Source organism: Tenrec ecaudatus, chromosome 15 (genome assembly GCF_050624435.1).
Source record: "Tenrec ecaudatus isolate mTenEca1 chromosome 15, mTenEca1.hap1, whole genome shotgun sequence".
Lineage (NCBI taxonomy): Eukaryota > Metazoa > Chordata > Mammalia > Afrosoricida > Tenrecidae > Tenrec > Tenrec ecaudatus.
The window spans coordinates 115,330,133-115,350,310 of NC_134544.1; the positions used below are offsets into that span (position 1 = coordinate 115,330,133).

General features: G+C 39.6%; 1 protein-coding gene and 1 pseudogene across 6 annotated transcripts in view; one reads left to right on the forward strand and one right to left on the reverse strand.

The window, feature by feature from the left end:
* Positions 1-20,178, forward strand: part of ANKRD12 (ankyrin repeat domain 12) — a 186,043-nt gene that overhangs the window by 121,039 nt on the left and 44,826 nt on the right. The gene's annotated exons all lie outside the window — the stretch shown is intronic.
* LOC142427902 (small ribosomal subunit protein eS24 pseudogene) lies at positions 752-1,203 on the reverse strand (annotated as a pseudogene).

Genomic DNA, 20,178 nt, shown 5'->3' on the forward strand with positions numbered 1-20,178 from the left:
GAAATTTCAAGTGTAATTGCTAAGGAAAAGTAAGATTGTTTTTTGCAAATAACAAAGTCAATAGCTTTTTATAAAAATGTTAGCTTGATTTTCCCTAAAATCCAAATTTGTACCAATGCCTAGAAGCTTAAAGTGAGTCTGTCACATAATTATATTACATAGTTTCAGTAATGCTGACTAAGACTAAAACACTGCATAAGGAGTATATTGGGGCAGAATGCTTTCAATTTGAAGGAGAAAAAAGCCTTTGTCTTACATTCATTAATTATATATGCAGACATTGAAGTGTACCTTTAGCCAGACTGTCCTATCTGCATGGAAATGTTTTATCTAGTCACGGTTAAGTGGACCTCTATATAATACATATTAATGGTAGACTACCTGAGACTGGGTGATTTTTGTCAGTTTCCTTTAGTGACATCAAAATTTTTTGTATTGATATCAGTTCTGTTTTCAGAAGAAGAAGAAAAAACAATTGTGCAGCCAGTTCTGGTCACTGATATTTTAGTAAAAAGGCAATATATGATAACTAACAGGGAGTGCATGGAAAGCATTCCACATACCGTATATACTCCAGTATCAGCTGACCAGAATCTCAGCTCACCACAAAACTGCATCCAAAATGTGCTGAAAAACTCGGCTTATACACGAGTATATACGGTATTCCATATATTCTTACTTGATTTTATTTCTTTTTTTTTTTTTAAGATTTTATAGTTTATTAATTCTCTGGTGAAAAATCCACATAACCAGTGCAGATCAAGTCACTGTAGATGCTTTATTCTTTCTTTTTGCCAGCACCCACGTTGGCCTTTGCAGTCCCCCTGACTTTCTTCATTCTGTTCTTGCGCTCCTTGCGTTGCTTCCTGGATTTCTTCTCATACAGACCATGTCTTGCAAGTCTGTGTTTAGGTTCATTTTTCTTTGCATAATCCAAAGAATCGTAAATCATGCCGAAGCCAGTAGTCTTGCCACCACCAAAATGGGTTCTAAATCCAAATACAAAAATGACATCTGGTGTGGTCTTGTACATTTTGGCTAGTTTTTCACGAATTTCTGTCTTAGGCACTGTTGCTTTTCCAGGGTGAAGGACATCAATGACCATTTGTTTTCGCTGAAGTAGTCGGTTGGTCATGAACTTCCTGGTCCGGATGGTTACCGTGTCATTCATGATGGCACAGAACGCTCAGACAGCCAGGGATGAAAAGGGCTTGATTTTATTTCTTATCCTGTGCTGGCTTTCAACTTAATACTTTGAGCTATTGATTTTATTTTTTCACCCCCTCAGTAGCTCACTCCTAAACACTAACTGCAATTCTCTTATCTATGTCTGTTAATGTAGAAATCCAGTGCAAATATGTTCCTGTCTGGCACACTTATTCCTAAATAGATACATAACTAATTTTCTCCTGTAAAGTGAAATTGAAACTCCTAATTTAGAAGAATTGAGGTTTTAAAATGCTCATTTTCCTGCATTTAAGCAGTTGAGGTGTAAGAACGTTTTGTAATGATTTGTTTCCTAATATGCAAGATTTTTTTTCTGTTACTTCTCTGGCTAGTAACATAAATAGCAATTATATTTATTTAACTAGTTCTTTTTTATATAAATCATTTTGTTGGGGGCACTTCTATCTCTTATCACAATCCATATATACATCCATTGTGTCGAGCACATTTGTACATTTCTTGCCATCATCATTCTCAAAACATTTTCTTTCTACTTGAGCCCTTGGTATCAGCTCCTCATTTCTCCCCTTCTCCACCCTCCCTCCTTCATGAACCCTTGATAATTTATCAGAATTTTTTCATGTCTTATACTGATCGATGTCTCTCTTCACCCACTTCTCTGTTGTCCATCCCTCTGGGAAAGGGTTGTATGTAGATCATTGTGATCAGTTCCCCCTTTCTCTCCCCACTTTCCCTTTACCCTCCTGGTATCACTACTCTCATTATTGGTCCTGAGGGGTTTATCTGTCCTGGATTCCCTGTGTTTCCAGCTCTTATCTGTACCCATGTACATGCTCTGCTCTACCCAGATTTGTAAGGTAGAATTGAGGTCATGATAGGGGGTGGCAAGGAAGCATTAAGGAACTAGAGGAAAGTTGTATGTTTCTTCAGTGCTATACTGAACCCTGACTGGCTCGTTTCCTCCCCACTGCCCTTCTGTAGGGGGATGTCCAATTGTCTACAGATGGGCTTTGGATCTCCACTCTGAACTCCCTCTGATACACATTGATATGATTTTTTGTTCTGATACCTGATCCCTTCGACACCTCGTGATCGCACAGGCTAGTGTGCTTCTTCCATGTGGGCTTTGTTGCTTCGGAGCTAGATGGCCGCTTGTTTACCTTCAAGCCTTTAAGACCTCAGACGGTGTGTCTTTTGATAGCCGGGCACCATCAGCTTTCTTCATCACATTTACTTACGCACCCATTTGTCTTCAGCGATCATATCAGGGAGGTGAGCATATAATGATATGATTTTTTTGTTCTTTGATAACTGATCCCTTCAGCACCTCGTGATCACACAGGCTGGTGTGCTTCTTCCATGTGGGCTTTGGTGCTTCTCATCTAGATGGTTGCTTGTTTATCTTCAAACCATTAAGCCCCCAAATGCTATATCTTTTGATACCGGGCACCATCTGTTTCTTTACCACATTTGCTTCTGCACCCATTTTGTCTTCAGTGATTGTGTTGGGAAAGTGAACATCACAGAATGCCAGGTTATTAGAACTAAGTGTTCTTGCATTAACTAGTTCTTAAATGTGTTGTGGTTAATGATCTCTTACCAACAAAATAGGCATTGGAGAGACTTACTCAGAACTGTGAAAACATTCCTCCTAATAAAGTCTCTTTGGCCCAGAGCCAACTTAGGGACAAAACACTTAGGGACAAAAACACTACCATTAAGTTAATTTTTACTCTTGGTGACCCTATAGAACAGCAGAACTGTTCCTTTGGGTCTCTGGGACTGTAGATCTTTATAGGAGCCACTAGTGGGCTTGAATCACTGACCTAGAAGTTTTTAGCTCAACTGATAACTTTGTAGAGATAACTATTCAAAAACTCCCACTGCCATTGAATTGGTTCCAATTCCAGTTATCATATAGGACAAGGTAGAACTGCCCCTATGGGTTTCTTGGACTGTAAATCTTTATAAATGTGGAAAGCCTTATCTTTTTCTCTCACTGGCTTTCATTTCAAAACGCTGAATTTATTAATAGCCCAACTGACAGCTTACTATGTCACCAGGTTTCCCCAGAGATAACCTTTCCAAAGGAGAAGTCTGATTACAGAGGCCCTACCACAAAAGTGCTTGAACATAGCAGTTTTTCCATTTCTAAATATGAAGAGAAATTTGAAAGACATCAACTAAATGAAAGTTGAGATGAACCACAGACCCATAGCAATGGAAGAAATAGACAAGGTTGCACTCTGGATGTGCTGACCCCTGCGATTTTCCCAAATGTGGGAAACTTGACTGCATAATTTGTGGTAGTGGGGGACTGCGTTCGTGCTCTCCTCTGTATTTAAAAAAAATAAATAGAAATAGACGTGGTTATTAAGGGATTACCAACCAAAAAAATCCCCTGGGCCAGATGGCGTCACAGGAGAATTCTACCAAGCCTTCAGGGAAGAACTGACACCAATCCTACACATAGAACCCTTCCAGAACATAGAAAAAGACAGAAAACTCCAAAACTTTTTATGAAGTTAGTATAACTCTGATACCTAAAACGGACAAAGATCCCACAAGAATTGAGAACTACAGACCAATATCCCTAATGAACATCGATGCAAAAATCCTTAACAAAATAATGGCCAATAGAATAAAAAAGCATATTAAAATAAAATAATTCACCCTGACCAAGTGGGATTCATCCCAGGGATGCAGGGATGGTTCAACATACCATCGGTATTATTCGCCACATTGGCAGGAAAAATGATAAGAACCACATGATAATATCTATAGATTTAGAAAATGCATTTGACAACATCCAACAAGCATTCCTGTTTAAGACACTCAAGAAGACAGGTATAGAAGGAAAATTCCTCAATATTATATAAGCTATATATTAAACCAACAGCCAATGTGGTAGTTAATGGAGAAAAGATGAAAACAATTCCACTGAAAACGGGGACCAGACAAGGATGCCCCTTGTCTCTATTACTATTTAACATCATACTGGAGGTCCTAGCTAACAACATAAGACAAAGAAAAGACATTCAAAGGTATTCATTTGGTCCAGGAAGAGGTGAAATTATCATAATTTGCAGATGATAAGATTCTATATATAGAAAATCCCCTAGAATTAGCAGAGAACTACTGAAGAAGGACAAAGTGGGTGGGCTTGCTCTACCTTACTTTAGCACATAAATCACGGCTAAAGTAGTCAAAACAGTGTTGCACTGGTAGAGCGACAGATACTCAGACCAATGGAAAAGAGTTGAAGACCCAGAAAAAAAAACACATCAGCATAAATAGGCAACTGATGTTTGATAAGGGCCCAAAAATATCAAATGGGAAGCAGATGCCCTCTTCAATAAATGGTGTTGGAATAAATGGATATCTACCTGCAGAAAAACAAAGCAAGACCCTTATCTCTCTCCGTGCACAAGAATAAACTTAAGGTGAATCACAGACCTTGAGATAAAACCCCAAACAATTAGGGCCATTAATGAGGAAATTGGGACAAACCTGAGAACCTTGGCACAGGGAATACATTGGCTATCAGAAATCTGGAAGGATACAAATGCAGAGGGGTCACAAATAGACAAGTGGAATATACTGAAGATAAGTGACCTGTGTACATAGAATTGACCATGAGAGTAAGAGAGCTCACCAACTGGGAAAACATCTTTAGCAATGACACATCAGACAAAGGCCTTATTACTAAAATCCACAATACTTTAAAAGCTTACAATAAGAGAAAAACCAACTGCCCACTGAGGAGGTGGGCAAAGGACCTGAACAGAAGTTTCACAGACTGAAATCTGAATGGCAAATAAACATATGAGAAAATGTTCCCAACCTTTAGCCATAAGAGAAATGCAAATTAAAACAACTATGAGATAACATCTAACACCCTCAAAGATAGCCCAATTCAAAAATTCAGAAAGCAACAAGTGTTGGACTGTGGTGAGATAAGAAATCTCATCCACTGCTGATGGATCTGTAGGTATGTAGAGCCACTATGGAAATCGATCGAGCTACCATACGACCCAGCAATCCCCCTACTGGGCATATACCCAGAAGAGGCAAGAAACAAACCACGACCAGACATCTGTGCTCCAATATTCATTGCGGCACAATTCACAATTGCAAGGAGTTGGAAACAACCCAAATTTCTATCAACAGACAAATGGATTAAAAAACTGTGGAACATACATACAATGGAGTACTATGCATCGCTAAAAAGTAGTGATGGATGCATGAAGCATATCACCAAATGGGAAAAACTGAAGGAAATTATGCTAAGTGAAGTAAGCCAAGCACAAAAGGACAAGTACATGAGTCCACTGAGGAAAGTTTATTTAAAAAGAAAAGAAAAAATGTAAAAGGGGCACAGGGAAAAAGCTACTGTATATAAACACTCCAGGGGTGAGGTCCAGGTAGTATGGCAGGGGCCAGACCAAATCCAGGGGTACCTATGATATCCAACTGAAAAGGAGGGAGGGAGGGGAAGAAAGGAAAAACAGATGTGTGGCAGGGGAAATAGGGCACTGGCCCACCCAAGGGGTGGGTAGTGTTTGTGTCTTTTCAGGGAAAGAGGGACCAGACTTAAATCCAGCGCGTGTTGGCATGGAGAGGGAAGCCAGTGAGGGGCTTGAGGGCTCGGCCCCAATACCAGCTATGTGGACAACTGCCCCTCCCCCCAGAAGAATTTACTTTAGAGGATGGCACTGAAGCTGCAGCTAGGGGAGAGGGACTTGTCTGATCAGAGCACACAGGAGCAAATGAAGGGGGAGGAAGAGAGAGTGAGCACATCCTGGCCCACCAGTCCTGGAGGACAATAACCCCGCTCCAAAGAGCCAATGCACAGAGTAAACCTTTGGGCTGATCCCACTATGAGACACGATGTCCCTCGCTGACCCACGGCCCTACAGGGGACAACACTGGCCCAGTCTGACCCCATGCCACCAAGGCAAAACACTAAAGACGTGCAGCAGAGCAACTGGGGGAGCAGAGCAGGGAGTTCCTGAGGGAGTACAGAGGATATATTTTGGGGCCAGAGCATGGCACCCCATCAGATTGACTAGAGGACACACCTAGAAGTCAAAAATCAGACTTGATCTATTTACAGGTTTTTCTTTATTTTTTAAATTAAAAAAAATTTTTAATTCTTCTCTGGGTCATTGGTTTCCTTTTTTGTGGCCATTGTGGTCCCTTTTGTCGCTTTGTCTTGCTATGCCTTGTTTTTTGCTGCATATTATTATCTCTGAAGATCTATGTAGTTAAAATAGGCTGGATGAATAGTCTGCAGGAGAAAACAATAGGACCGATGACTCCGAGGGGGAAATGGGAGATGGGGAGGCGGGGAAAAGGAGGTGTTGACCAACCCAGGGATAAGGGAGCAACAAGTGATCCAAAATTAGTGGCAAGGAAGGTGTGAGAGGCCTGGTAGGGATTCAGCAAGGGCAATGTAACTAAGATAAATTACTGAAACCCAAATGAAGGCTGAGCAGGATAGTGGGACAAGAGGAAAGTAAAAGGAAATAGAGGAAAGAACTAGGATTCAAAGGGCACTTATAGAGGTCTAAATACAGGCCCGTACATATGTAAATATATTTATAGGGGATGGGAAAATAGATTTGCGTGCATATATTTATAGGTTTAGTATTAAGGCAGCAGGTGGACATTGGACCTCCACTCAAGTCCTTCCTCAATGCAAGAACACGTTCTATTAAATTGGCATTCCATGATGCAAACCTTCCTGACATGATTGCTGAAGACAAATGTGTGGATAAGCAAATGTGGTGAAGAAAGTTGATGGTGCCTGGCTATCAAAAGATAGAGCATCTGGGGTCTTAAAGGCTTGCAGGTAAGCAAGCAGCCATCTAGCTCAGAAGCAACAAAGCCCACATGGAAGAAGCATACCACCCTGTGTGACCACGAGGTGTAGGAGGGACCAGGTGTCAGGCATCAAAAAACAAAAAAATCCTATCGGTGGGTTCTCACCTTCCTGATAAGATCACTGAAGACAAATGTGTGCATAAACAAATGTGGTGAAGAAAGCTGATGGTGCCAGGCTATCAAAAGATATAGTGACTGGGGTCTTAAAGGCTTGAAGATAAACAAGTGGTCATGTCGCTCAGAAGCAACAAAGCTCACATGAAAGAAGCACACCAGCCTGTGTGATCACGAGGTGTTGGAGGGATCAGATATTAGGCATTAAAGAACAAAAAAATCATATTGTAAGTGAGGGTGAGTGCAGACTGGTGACCCACAGCCCATTTGTAGGCAACTGGACACCCACTTACAGAAGGGTCATGGGAAGAAGAGCCAGTCAGGGTGCAGTGTATCAACAATAAAATATAAAACTTTCCTCTAGTTCTTAAATGCTTCCTCCCCCACTATTATGATCCCAATTATGCCATACAAATCTGGCTAGACCAGAGGGTGTATATTGGTACGGATAGGAACTGGAAACACAGGGAATCCAGAACAGATGACCTCTTCAGGATAAATAGAGTGGCAATACCTGGATGGTGACAAGAAGGTAGGGTAGAAAGGAGGAACTGATTATAAGTATCTGCATATAACCTCCTCCCTGGGGGATGGACTGCATAAAAGTGGGTGAAGGGAGACTTCAGACAGTGTAAGATAAGACAAAATAGTAATTTTTACATTATCAAGGGTTCATGAAGGGGGAAGCAGGGAGGGAAGGGTGAAAATGAGCTGATGTCAAGGGCTCAAGTTTTGAAAATGAAGGCAACAAATGTATAAATGTGCTTGACAAAATAGGTGTATGGATGGATTGTGATAAGAATTGTACGAGCCCCCAATAAAATGATTTTTTTTAAAAAGAAAGTTGAGGTGAACTAAGAGGAAGAAAGAGAACAGTTGGTCCTGGAGAATGTAAATAATGTGGAAATAGAGGATAAATTCTTCATTTATAAGTGTTTTTGGAGCTCACGGAGGGCAATGATTCATCAAGAAAAGCACCTTCTTTGAAACAGAGTATCAGTGAACAAGAATGTTTTGGGAACTCAAAACATGATTTCCAAAATTAAAATGTATAAAAGATAAATGAATAGATTGAATATTCATAAAGATGTAACTTGAAATTGAGAACAGCATATAAAACATGCAGAAGAGAAAGGCATTAAATAGAAATGGTAAGAAACCAATCCAGGATTTAATTGTCCACCTTATCCAAAACTTTAAAATCAAACTCATTACCATCAAGTTAATTTTGACACATAAAACCCCTCTAGGACAGGGTACTACTGCCCCTATTGTTTTTTGAGACTGGAAATTTTTACAAGAGTAGAAAACCTCATCTTTTCCCCAAGGAAGCCGCTGATGGTTTCGAACTACTAATCCTCTGGTGAGCAGCCCAATCATAAGCTACTATGCCGCCAGGACTCCTTTAAAAAATTTTTTTTAACTGACACTGCCTACAACTGTTTTTGTGAGTTCGTAAGGCTATAGCAAACTCAAATATAGTATTCATCTAACTCCGAACTCTTTCCAGCAGTAGAGAGCCTTGTCTTTCTCCCGCAGAGTGGCTTTTGGTTCAAACTGCTGATCTTGAGCTTAGCAGCCTTTCTTTATTAGAAAGAACAGATCCTAGGAAGAAATTCTTATTTTAGCTGAAGAACGTTTCCCTTAATTCAAAAAAGTCTTGAGTTTTAGATCTGGGAAAATTTTTAAGAGATGAAAAGGGGATGGAGGGCACAAATAGGTATATCACATTTTCAAGGATAAGGGTTTTTAAGTCTTTATAAGCATCCAGAATCCAAGGAAAATAATTCCTACAAAGAAAAGAGACTACTGTCAGATTTCTTAAATATGTTTCTGGAAGGACTGTAAATCTATATGAACCTTATACATGTTTCTGGAAGGACTAGTGGAGTCATCTATAAACATTCTAAGGAAAATAATTTTGACCCTAGAATTTCATTGAAGTAAAATCTAGATGGCCACTTGTTTATCTTCAACCATTTAAGACCTCAGACACTATATCTTTTGATAGCCGGGTACCATCGGCTTTCTACACCACATTTGCTTATGCACCCATTTGTCTTTAGTGATCGTGTCAGGGAAGGGGAGCATCACGGAATGCCAGGCTATTAGAACAGTGTTCTTACCCTGAGAGAGTATTTGAGTAGAGGCTCAGTGTCCATCTACTACCTTGATACCTAACATATAAGTATAAGTACACAGATCTATTTCCCTATCATTATATATAAATATATTTACATGTGTTTATGCCTGTGTTTAAACCTGTATGAATGCCCTTTGCCACCTAGTTCTTTCTTCTATTTCCTTTGACTTTCCTCTTGTTCCACTATCATGTTCAGCCTTCATTCAGGTTTCAGTCATTCCTCTTGGTTACATTGCCCGTGATCAAGCCCTACCAGGCATCCTACGCCCTCCTCACCATCGATTTTAGATCACTTTTTCCCTTGTCCCTGAGTTGTTTAACACCCACTTCCTTTCCCCTCCTCCCTCTCCTGTGTCCCCGGGAGCCCTGAGTCCTGTTGTTTTCTCTGAATTGTTTATCACGCCTATCCTATCTAGATAGACATGCAGAGACAATAAAAAGCACAAAAACAAGGCAGAGCAAAACTAAACAACAAAATAAAGCAAACAGACAAACAAAAAGAAAAGCCCATAAATAGTTCCAGGTCTGTTTGTTCACCTTTAGGAGTGTTTTCTGGTGATTCTGATAGGGAGACACACCCTGGCCCCAAAGTCTTATTTTTGGCATTCCCTGGAGACTTCCTTGCTTTGCTCTGATTGCTGCTCTGTGGCTTGCCCTTAGCGTTTCACCCCAGTGTAGTAGAGTCAGATTGGGCACAATTACCACACTATGCCTCGAGTGTTGTCCCTCTTAGCCTGTGGGTCAGTGAAAGACATCTCGTGGTGGGGCCAACCCTAGGGTCCTCTGTGCATTGGCTGCTCTGAGCAGGAATTGTCCTCGGGTGGCTTGATGTGTTCCATTCTTACTCCTTCCCTCTTCGTTTGCTTCTGTGTGCTCTGGTCAGATGCCCCCCTCTCCCTGTACCTATATCCTATTCCCATTTCCCTTCACCCTTCTCTTAAGAAATACTACTAAAATAAAAAGAAATATTAAACATACTTTACAGAAATGATTGTCAATTATGACAATATGCTTTAACATACAGAAGTATAAATTCTACCAGACCAGTAGTACATGAGATATCAGAGATAAGAAAATAGTTAGTTGGGTTTTTCCCATTTTATTGGGAGATAATACAGATCATAGTGTTCCATAGTTCAACCACATCTCAAGCAGTATGTACAATTGCTACCACAACCAGTTTCAAAACATTCTCTTCCTTCTTGAACTCCTTGACATCAGTTCCTTTCTACCCTTACTTACTCCACTGTACTCCCCAGAAACTCTTATTCTAGTTGCTATCTCTATGAGTTCATCTATCCTGGGTATCATATACTGAAAAACAGAAAAACTTGTAACAAAAATTCAAGAGGGCCACTCCCAGTGGCAAAATACATCTGAGACAAACCCCAATATGAACAAACAAGATATATGGAAAATGTTGAAAACCAAATTAGGTCCAACATGCATCAGAGGGGGATCAACTGACAAATAATTAACTATTCAAGTCAGGTTTATCATTTTGATCTTTGGTCATCTCTCCAATACACTCTGTTTAGCCAATTTCTTCCCTCCCCTCTATTTTGGATAAAGGGAAATCACCGGAGACTTCTTTAGTATGCGCATCTCACCAATGTAGCTTGAGCTCCCACGGTCATCCATAGGTTTCTGCAAACCAGAGTCTCACAGTTGAGATTCTGATACTAATCCCTCCTCTGGTTTCGGATTATATGACTTACAATCCTTCAAGACGCTGGATACTTTTTTGTCTGATAGCTGGGCAATATCTAATTTCTTGACCATACTATAAGACCCATATTTTCTGCGTGTCCTTCCTGAGGGCAGGTATTAAGCAGGGCCATGATGTAAGATCTAATTGTCCTTAAATTGGAGCTAGGATTTAGTTCAAGCCCAAAACTCATTCCTGGGTCTATGTTTTTTTTGTGTTTGTTTCACTTTTTGTATTTTGATCTGCATTTGGCTCCTTTTAGAGACCTCCTTGTTAATTTACGGTTCAGAGTCTATTGATAATCTTCCTGGATATAAAGATCTTCCATTAATATTGTCTTTGATTAGCCCCTGATACGGATTTTTTGAAGTACTGTTGAGAGAGGGTCATTCGGTCAATATAGGTTAACTGCATATCACAATACCTGAATTATTCACTTGTATAAAATCAATCCTTTTGTGGCTGGATGCTCTTTACATAAACAATGGGTGTTGGTTGTCAGGGAAAATTGACAATAATATTCACTGAGATTATCAGTCACAGGTTTGCCAGAATGATATACATCTTAATACAGCATATAAAGCATTGATGTAGTAAGTCCATGATTGTCTGCCTACCGACAGTTCAATAGTCTTCTGTTTCTTCCAGCACCATGAATTTTCAGTCTTGAGTCCACGGGTTACAAGTTTGTGTAAAGTGGTATTTCCTCACTAGTTCCACCGAGTGGAGTTTCTGCATTAGATGTCACTGGTGTGGCCTTTGGAGTATGTTGTGTGCCTTGAAGATCCAGGATTCAATGTTCCAGTGTTCTGTGGCACTTGGCCCTGGTCCCCAGGATGTGCCCAGAAACTCAGGCCAAGGTGACTTATTTGGCACATACTGCCAGGCATACTCCTCCACCCCCCCTTAGGGTCCTTAAAAATATTTTAAAATATTGTAGTCATTTTTCCCCCCATTTGGAGGTCAGTCCTCCCATTTTTCGTACCAACAGTCATCCATTTGTGCTTGCCCAAATGTATGTTTCCATTTACCCTTTCCTGATTTGACTTTCCCAACAGTATCCCTCATCCCTCTGATAGAGATGTCTACCTGTCCAGGGAGACCTTCTCATCACTTGTCATAGCAGCCATTCAGTAGTCAACATTCTCTTCCCCTCCTTAACAATTGGAGCCCTCTGCCAAAGTGACCTTCAAGAGACATACCTGGAAAGGATGGTGCATGGTTCATTGGTACCAGTCAGACTCTACCAGACAGTCTGGCCACCCTGGCCAGCAGACTGGATGCCCTGCAAGCCTGAGCTTGTGTCCATCCTGTTGCTTCTTCCTACAGCAATAGACTCAAACAGTATTTGTCCTTCTGTGATTGACTAACTTCCCTCAGCATAATACTTTCGAGATCTCTCCATGTCATGAGGTGTTTCATGGTTTCATCGCTATTTGGGGCTGTGGGGGGAGGGGGAGCTGCATAGTATTCCATTGTGTGTGTGTATAACAGAATTTTTTAAGCCAGTCTTCTACTGATGGGAATTTAGGGTATTTCCAATGTCTTGCTATTGTGCAGAGTGCTGCAGTGAATGTTACCTGTTTCCTACTTCTTTGGTATACATACCCAGTAATGGTATTACTGCACCACATGGTAGTTATATTTCCATCTGTTTTAGGAATCACTCTATCTCTTTGCATAGTGTTTGTATGTATATACAAGCCCACCAACAGCATCTAAGAGTTCCAATCTCTCCACACCCTCTCCAGCATTTGTCATTCTCAGTTGCTGTTGCTGTTGTTGTTTGATTTGGACTATGGTTATGGGTATTAGATGGTAACTCATGGTTGTTTTGACTTGCATTTCCCAGATGGCTAATGAACAAGAGCATTTCCTCGTGTGTTTATTAGCCATTCCGGTGTCATCCGTTGTCTGCTTGGGTCCTTTGCCCACATTCTGAGGGTTATTTTTTTTCTTGCTGTAGACTTGTAGTGTACTGTAGATTTTAGTAATTAGTCCTTTGGCCTATGTCATTGCTAAATATCTTTTCCAAATCTATGGGCTCTTGTTTCACTCTTTTTTTTTTTAAACGTTTTATTAGGGGCTCATACAACTCTTATCACAGTCCATACATATACATACATCAATTGTATAAAGCACATCTGTACATTCTTTGCCCAAATCATTTTCTTTTTTTTTCCCTTTTCTTCTTTTACATTTTATTAGGGACTCATCACAATCCATACATATACATACATCAATTGTATAAAGCACATCCATACATTCCCCGCCCCAATCATTCTCAAAGCGTTTGCTCTCCACTTAAGCCCTTTGCATCAGGTCCTCTTTTTTTCCCCTCCCTCCCCACTCTCCCCTCCCTCCCCACTCCCCCCTCCCTCATGTGCCCTTTGTAATTTATACATCGTTATTTTGTCATATCTTGCTCTATCCGGAGTCTCCCTTCCCCCCCTTCTCTGCCGTCCCTCTCCCAGGGAGGAGGTCACATGTGGATCCCTGTAATCAGTTCCCCCTTTCCAACCCACTCACCCTACACTCTCCCAGAACTGCCCCTCACACCCTTGGTCCTGAAGGTATCATCCACCCTGGATTCCCTGTACCTCCAGCCCTCATATGTACCAGTGTACAACCTCTACCCTATCCAGCCCTGCAAGGTAGAATTCGGATCATGGTAGTTGTGGGGAGGAAGCATCCAGGATCTGGGGGAAAGCTGTGCTCTTCGTCGGTACTACCTTGCACCCTGACTGACCCCTCTCCTCTCCTAAACCCCTCTATGAGGGGATCTCCAGTGGCCGACACTTGGGTCTTGGGTCTCCACTCTGCACTTCCCCCTTCATTCAATGTGGTATATATATATATATATATATATATATATATATATATATATACACACACACACACACACATATATATACACATACACACACACACACATATTCTTTTTTTTTTTTGCATGATGCCTTATACCTGGTCCCTTTGGCACCTCATGATCGCACTGGCTGGTGTGCTTCTTCCATGTGGGCTTTTTTGCTTCTGAGCCAGATGGCCGCTTGTTTATCTTCAAGCCTTTAAGACCCCAGACACTATCTCTTTTGATAGCCGGGCACCATCAACTTTCTTCGCCACATTTGCTTATGCACCCATTTGTCTTTAGTGATCCTATCATGGAAGTGTGCAGCCAATGATATGATGATTTTTTGTTCTTTGATGCCTGATGACTGATCCCTTTGGGATCACTCGCTCACTCAGGCTGGTGTGTTCTTCCATGTGGGCTTTGTTGCTTCTGAGCTAGATGGCCGCTTGTTTATCTTCAAGCCTTTAAGACCCCAGTCACTATCTCTTTTGATAGCCGGGCACCATCAGCTTTCTTCACCACATTTACTTGTTCACCCACTTGTTTCACTCTTTTAAGGAAATCTTTTGATGTACACAAGTGTTTTATTTTTAATAAGTCACATTCATCTCTCTTGTCTTCGGTGTGTGCTTCCTTTGTTGTATCTTTTAGCCCATGTAGGCCCTGTACTAGAGCACATAGATTAGTCCTAATTTTCTCATTGGTAATCCTGATAACTTTGGGTTTTACATTTAGGTCTTTGATCTGCTTTAAATTTAGTTTTGGGCATGGGGTGAAATGGGGTCTTGTTTCATTCTTGGGCAGATGGATATCCAGTTTTTCCAGCATCATTTATTGAAGAGAGCATCCCCTTCCCATTTAATGCTCATTGGGCCTTTGTCAAAAATCATTTGTTTGTATATGGATGTTTTAAAGAAAACAGTTTTTTTAATTTACAATATTTCTCCTTCTGCATTGTCTAAAAACTTACTGCCATTGAGTCAGTTTTGACTCTATGGAATCCTATAGGTCAGAGTTGAGCTGCCCCGGTGGGTTTCCAAAGCTGTAAATCTTTTTTTTTTTTTTAAGTTTTGTTGGTACTTCATTCACCTACAATTCAATAGTTCAATCACATCAAGAAGAGTTGTACAGTCTTTATCACAATCAATTTTAGAATATTTTTCTTCTTTGTACTCATTGTTACTCATAATTTTTTAATTGTGACAAAGATAGGCACAACAGAACTTTCTCCAATTCAACAACTCCTACAAGTATAACACAGTGTCATTGATTATACTCTTCATGTTGTACACCACTATTGATTTCCTTTCCACCACCATTGACATAAACTCCATATCACTATTAAGCAAAAACTCTTCCTCCTTCACCCATGGTAACCATTGTTCAAGTTTATTTTTGAGTTGTCTTGATGGTAGAATGTTCACATATCATACACTTCCATAGTTAAATTGCTTTTTAGAAGAGGTGTGTATACATCATCACCACAAGTTCTCATGCTCCTTCCGCATTCAGTGTTTGTTACCCAATCCCTCTCACCCTCTCCTTGCTGCCCCACCCCATTCCGATTGCACTCCTGATAAACTCTAAGCATGTGTTCTTTCTGTACTTCATAAACTAGGAAACAAATAAAAATATAACAGAAAGAAATCAAACAAACAGAAACAAACCAAAAATAAAACAGAAAGAAAATAATCATATAAAAATAAAATTAAAGTGAAGAGTAAGGGGAAAAATGACTATCAACAATATTTTAAAATCTAAAATTTCTGTCTTGGAACAAGTGAGAAATATTTGAGCCTACAGCAACTTTGGGTTGGGTCAAGAGGGAGGTCAGTCCACCAGTAATGAAGTTTACAGTAAATCTATCTGATAGTGAAGCTGTTTGAGTCTCTCACCTGTGTCTAGAGGCTTAATCTGACTAGATAGTCTGGGCTCCCACTGTTTGTTCTTCACAGCCTTCTACAAACTGGGTGTTCACAATTTAAGCTCGTTTTCCGTCACCATATTGGGATTTTGTCACTATTATCTTTGGATCACACGGCTACTGTGCTTCTTAGATGTGGACTTACTTGACACCGAGGCTGTAAATCTCTACGGTAGCAGAATGTCTCATCTTTCTCCTGTGGAACCACTAGTGGGCTTGAACTGCTGACCTTGGGCTATCAGCACAAGGGGTAACACAGTACACCATCAGGGCTCCTTTCCTCACTGCCTACCCTAATCTAAATGCAAAGTTTACATGAAGCTATTTTTTGTTTGAAAAGCTGGTGGTGTATATTGCCCTGATTGTAAAAGATCTCGTGCCACTGCTGTACTCTTGTAATCGGTAAAATAAGTTACCGGAATCAGCTTGTATCTTTTTTGTAACTTAAGTCTTTTGGAACAAAGTTTAACAAATATAAAAAGTTGTGGAATTGTACTTTGCCCATTTTAAATTTAGCAAATATGTTGTATTAAATTTGGCAATCCTTGTTAAATGCACTTTTATTTAAATATGTTTATATATACTGTATATTTTTCTCTTTTCTTGGGTAGTGAGATAATATTTCCCATGTGCAAGGCTTATGACAGGTCTTAATAATAATCCTGTAGTATTCATTCCGAATAATAAATTACCGATTAAGTAGCAGTGCCTAGGGTTAATTGTCAGGGCCTCTGCGCTTTTCCGCTGCACCATGATGATTTAAACTGAATATGAGGAGCTTGGACTTGTTCGTGGAGTTGTCCGTTGTTGTTAGGTGCCATTGACTCAATTACAACTCGAAGCAACCTTGTGTACAATAGGACAAAACACTGCCCAATGCTGCGCCATCCTCATGTTATGCTTGAACCTATGGTTGCAGCCACTGTATCAGCCCATCGTGGTGAGGTTCTTCCTTGTTCCCACTGACCTTCGAATTTACCAAGCATGTCTTTTTTTCCAGGATCTCGTCTCCCTGATAGCATGTCCAAATTTTGTGAGACACTCTCTTGCCATCCTGGCTTCCAATGAGCCTTCTTGTTGTGTTTCTTCCAAGATAGATTGTTTGTTCTTCTGGGAGTCCATAGTATTTTCATTATTCCTCACTATCAATTCTTCTTTCATATTTCTTACTCATTCTCCAATTTGCATATGAGGCAGCTGAGAATACTTGACTCACTTTATTCCTCAATGTCACGTCTTTTCTCCTTAGCATTTTCAAGAGGTCTTGTGCACAGCAGATTTTCCCAGTGTAGTATATTATTTGATTTGGTTGAATTAAGTATTGGGAAAGGATACAACGCTGACATACACCTTTCCTGATTTTTAACTACAAAGTGTTTCCTTGTTCTGTTCAAACATCTACCACTTGAACTGTGACCTTTTGGTCTATGGATAGGTTCCACATGAGTACCATTAAGTTGTGAAATTCTCATTCTTCCCAATGTTATGATGAATTCAGAAACTTGAATTCTTTTGCATACTCAATAAAGCACAAGTAAGCATCTGTGTGGTATTTTCTGCGCTGTGTTAAGATCCATGTGACATCAGTCATGATACTCTTGGTTCCACATCATCTTCTGAATCTAGTTTGAATTTCCATCTGCTCCCTGTCAAGAAACTCCTGCAACCATTCTTGAGTTATCTTCAGCAAAAATTTTACCAGCATGATAGCATTTGTAAATTTCACTTTTATTGTAACCTTCCTTTGGAATGAACACAAATAGGAATCTCTTCCAGTCAATAGAACAGGTAGCTATCTTCCAGATTTCTTTGCATAGATGAGTGAGTGCTTCCAGTGCTTTACCAGATTGTTTGGAACATTTCGATTGGCGTTTCATCAATTCCTGGAATCTTGTTTTTTGTCAGTGCCGTCAGTAAAACTGGAACTTCTTCATTCAGTATCTTTGCTTCTTAATTATATGCTACTTCTTAAAATGGTTGGATATCAACCAATTCTTTGTATTACACTGACTCTGTGTATACCTTCTAGTGTAATTATACCTAATTATAATTATCTAATCATACCTATAATAACGATCTAATTATACCTATTGTGAATTATGCTGTAACTATTCTCATACTACTTAAGTCTTAATGTAGTACTTTCTGTTGGGTAAAAAGAGTGGTAAAAATTAAATAAACTTGCTTTTAGGGTTTTAAACCTGCAACTAGGTATAAGATTATAGTGTACACTACATGGGGGTACAAAAAAAACCAAAAATGTTTTTTTTTTTCAAAACTATGTATTTAAACTCTTTTTACAAAACAATCTTATTACCTTCAAACTACTCTCCATTATACTTAATACATTTGTCAAATCTGTGATTCCATTCTTGGACACATTTTTCAAACTCATCTTTTTGGATGGCTGATAGCACCTCCACTGGTTTGTTTTTTTTTCCTTCACCACGTGTACATCAAATTGCATTCCATTCATGTCCCTCTTCATTCGGGAAACCAAAAGAAGTCACATGGAGCAAGGTCAAGTGAGGAAGGTGAAGAGTGGGGCAAGAGAGGCATGCTGTTTTTTTGCCAAAAACTGATGCACTGAGATGACAGTGCGAGCAGGTGCATTGTTGTGGTGGCAAAAACATTCCCCTAGTTGCCACAAATCAGACCTTTTTATGTCGCACTGTTAATGCTGTCTTTTCGGAACATCTAAATAGAAAGCTTGATTAATAGTCTGACCTGGTGGAACAAACTTCAAATGCACAAAAAGGCAACATTTTCGTCGGACATCCAGAATGAGGTCATCATTCCACATTTCATCTTTTTTGAAACAAGAAAACCACTCATACACTTGAGTTTTTTCCCATAGTGCCATCCTTGTAAGCTGTATTCAACATCAAAACAATTTTTGCAGCATTTTTCCCAATCAGGAAACAAAATTTCACAGCTGCATGCTGTTCTCTTAAATCGACCATCACAAAATAATGAGGTTTGGATGAACTGCTTTTAAGAAAAAATTCCCTGTGACCAGGGAAAACCTTCCCAGATGTCATGACTGGGTACACTAGCTCGAGCAAGTGGCTTGGTGCTCACCTCACCGGGAAGAGGCTTACTTAGAAAGCTCTGCTCCACCCAGCACAATTCCGGTGTGCAGTGGGAGAGGGAGGGAGGTACCCCTTCGTGTATAATCTTACCAAAGGGATTAAAGTAGATAATCATTCTTATTACCTGTTCCAAATTCTAATTGCTTCACAAAATCATAAGGTTTTTTTTTCCTTCAGTTTGTTCAAAATCAGAATTTAAATAAAGTCCCTATTTTTCAAATATTTTATATAGCTGGTGATCTTTTTTTAATCTGTAGATTTCCCCCTGTGTCCTTAAGTCCTTGCATTTTTGTTGACAAAAGCCTGACTACTAGTCTGGGATACTTTGCCAGAATGTGAAATTTGCTCATTGTCTGTCTCCCCAGGGTTTCATTTAAGGCAAATTAATTTGGCAAGTTTTTTCTTACCTTAATTTCTCAGTTTACCCACAGGGATATTTTAAAAGGTGAATTAACAAATTTTTAAACATTGATTTTGATATTGGAGGAAAATTGCTTGTTGAAATTTTGCAAGAAATTTTACTGAGAATTGATCAAAAGACCATAACTTCGATGGCTCTCATCTGTTGTGTTACCCCTATAACACCGAGTGCGACGTTTTTGTAACATTTAATTAAATGTATATATTAATACATGTATCGATAACCATGAGAGTAAAGAATAAAAACAAAAAAATTTTTTTCCTGGAATTAAAAATTCAGGCGTTATAGGGTTAAATGAACGTTGATTTTTTAAGTTATTATCTAGAACTTAGTATGAATTCTCTATATAAACTATTAAAATATTTTACATATTAACTTTGTCTATCATGTTAAAACCTAACTTTTTTCATTCTGAAGATGTTGACACATTCTATGACTATAGCAACTAATTTATATATGTTCTCCAACTTAATTTTCCGTCACAGTTGAGCTTTCTTTTTATTTTAGATTATTTTTTTTTATCATTTTATTGGGGGCTCATACAACTCATCACAATCCATACATACATCCATTGTGTCAAGCTCATTTGTACATTTGTTGACATCATTCTCAAAACATTTTCTTTATACTTGAGCTTTTGGTATCACCTCATTTTATCTCCTCCCTCCCTAGTCCTCCCTTTCTTACAAACCGTTGATAATTTATAAGTTATTATTATTTTTTCATGTCTTACACTGACTGATGTCTCCCTTCACCCACTCTTCTGTTGTCCATCCCCCAGGGAGGGGGTTATATGTAGATCATTGTGATCAGTTCCCCTTGTCTCCCCCCACCTTCTCCTTCCCCTT